At 32.6% G+C, this 2,897-nt stretch overlaps 1 non-coding gene across 1 annotated transcript; it reads left to right on the top strand.

The window, feature by feature from the left end:
• Positions 1–775: 775 nt before the first annotated feature.
• Positions 776–882, top strand: LOC139894988 (small nucleolar RNA R71). Its single transcript, XR_011775460.1, has one exon. It is a non-coding gene; the product is annotated as a small nucleolar RNA R71 (small nucleolar RNA).
• The last annotated feature ends 2,015 nt before the right edge of the window (positions 883–2,897 follow it).

Consider the following 2,897-nt stretch of genomic DNA (forward strand, 5'->3'; position numbering starts at 1 on the left):
TTCCGGGGGTTAGCATTTGTATCGCTAGGTAGACTCCCCAATTTTCTTTCACCTATTAACCTTGCTAGGTTACTTACTTCTTGTTCCAGATTTTGAATCGAAGCTTGTTGATTTTTAAATGGTTGAGCATTTTGTTCATTAGTTTGTTTCTGAGATGTGAAAAACTGTGTTTGAGATTTAACTAGCTTCGACATCATATCTTCTAAATTTGGCTTTTTATCATCGGTTTGTGGTGGTTTATTTGGAAAAATAGGTCTTTGCTGGTTGTAAGTATTGTTAGATACTTGTTGATTGCTAGGACCTTGTTGATTGTTGTATGGAACATTTCGGTTATAATTCTGATTGTAGTTTGGTCTTGGCGGTTGATAATTATTCTGATAATTATTTCCAGGCCTTTAGTTCATGTATGAAACATTCTCTCTTTGTTCCATTGTTTGTTCAATACTGAGACAATCTTTTTTCAAATGTGGTCCTCCACACTGCTCACAACTAATTCGTATTGCGTGAATATCTTTAGTCATCTTTTCCATTCGTCTTTCGAAAGCATCTAACATTGCGGAAATGGAATCAAAGTCACGGCTAGAATCGGCTCTAGCCGCTTTAGATGATCTAACAATGTCTTTTTCTTGATGCCACTCATGTGAGTGGGAGGCTGTGTTATCAATAATTTTGTAAGCTTCAGTTACGGTTTTCTTCATAATAGAACCACCAGCTGCTATTTCGTGTAGTAATGTTGCATCCTTGGTAGAATATTTGTACTATTTGATAAGTGTCTAAACCATGTTGAGGACATCCTCTCAACAACTTTCCAAATCTTGTCCACGCCTCATATAGAGTTTCATTTGGCTTCTGCGTGAACGTAACAATTTCTTTTTGAAGTCTCACGGCTTTAGATGCCGGAAAGAATCTTTTAAGAAATTTCTCAACTTAAACATCCCATGTGTCAATCGCCCCTTCAGGTAACGATTCTAACCAATCTTTGGCTTCTCCCTTTAAAGTTCAGGGAAATAACATGAGATAGATCTGTTCATCCTCAACTTTTCTGATCTTATATAGAGTACAAATTCTATTAAAGGTACGAAGATGTTCGTTTGGATCTTCCTTCAGCGTACCACTATGTGATGACCCGGAAAATTTTTGACCAAATTTAAACTTAATCTTTGTATGATTAACATTTCCGACACGATAAGCAAAGTCTGTAAAACTGAATCTCAAAATTTTTGAACTATTCAAATACCTTTCGGTTATTCTCAACGATTCACGAACCATTATATGTAAATAGATACATATATATACTATAACTTGAAAATGTAACAAAGTTTTAATTGCATGATACCGTACATTAAACTTATTGGTTTATATATCTATTTGAATATATATGATTTCAAGTTATTTAGTAAACGATAATAACATTCGATTATTGATTCGATTGATATTTAGATAAGTTAACTAAAACGTTTAAGATGAACCAGTAAAACACTAATTTGCTACAGTGTTTTCAAATTGCCACATTACTCAAAATGCTACAGTGTTTTCGAAAATCACTATTTGCTACAGTGAAATTGACTTTGCTACAGTGAATTGCTACAGTAAAACACTATTTTAAAATGTATTTTAACAAATAGCGAGACAATGATTTATAGAAGTAAATGACCAAAACACTCAAATGTATAAGTTATAATTTGAGTGATATAATTTAGGGATAATTTAAGTTATATTGTGACAAAGGTACGAGTCACAAAATGAAAAGTACTAGTTTTCTAAGCGTACAAAAATGCGTTCGAGAAACCGGAACCGGGACATAAGTCGAGTGATGACGTACGACTTATCGGAACAAAAATTACAAATCAACTATGCACGTGAATTTAATATAATATATAATTAATTATATAAATTATATATATTATATTAATATTTAATTATGTCGACGAACTACAAAACAAATCAAATGTGAGCTGTCATTTAAGCTCATGCGATCGCATGAGCATACCAAAGAAACTCCATGCGATCGCATGGAGGCTGGATCCAGAAAACATCTATAAATTCAGTCGAATTCGTTCCATTTTTTTTCACATATATTACTCCGTATAATATTTATTATTATTATTATTATTATTATTATTATTATTATTATTATTATTATTATTATTATTATTAATAAGATTATTATTAATCTTATTATTTTTATTGTTAGTGTTATTATTTTTGCGATACAAAAATAATAATGTACATAAAATATTACGACGGAGTGCTGTCCAAGTAATTTTCAAAACGAGTTCCAAGCGAGCTAGAGCTAAGGAAAATATGGGTTATTACCAAGGAGGTTATGGGTAATGTTCGGGGGTATTTTTGTGAAGCAAATCTCGTGTTTATCATCTCCGATGCGTCTACGTGCTTTTCTACAATATTGTATATCAATATTAAACAGTGAGTTTCATATGATCCCTTTTACTCTCTACATTTTTGGGCTGAGAATACATGCAAATACTTTATTAACCGATATACAATATTTATATGTGTGAGTTTCATAAGATCCCTTTTACTCTCTACATTTTTGGGCTGAGAATACATACAAATGCTTTATTAACCGATATACAATATTTATATGTGTGAGTTTCATTTGCTCCCTTTTTAATTGCTTTTGCAATATATATTTTTGGGCTGAGAATACATGCACTTTATTTTAAACGCAATAGATACAAGTACATACTAAATTCTACACCGAGTTTGAAGCGAAAATCCCTTAGCTTTGGTAACTAGTAACTGCCGGTTATAAGAACTGGTGGGCGCGAGTAGTAGTATATGGATCCATAGGGCTTGATATCCCCGTCCGAGCTAGAGCACTAGCCTTTTAACGGACGTATGCTATTTGAGAAGCGTACACATTGGTTTGCGTG

This window comes from Rutidosis leptorrhynchoides, chromosome 2, assembly GCF_046630445.1.
Source record: "Rutidosis leptorrhynchoides isolate AG116_Rl617_1_P2 chromosome 2, CSIRO_AGI_Rlap_v1, whole genome shotgun sequence".
Classification (NCBI taxonomy): domain Eukaryota; kingdom Viridiplantae; phylum Streptophyta; class Magnoliopsida; order Asterales; family Asteraceae; genus Rutidosis; species Rutidosis leptorrhynchoides.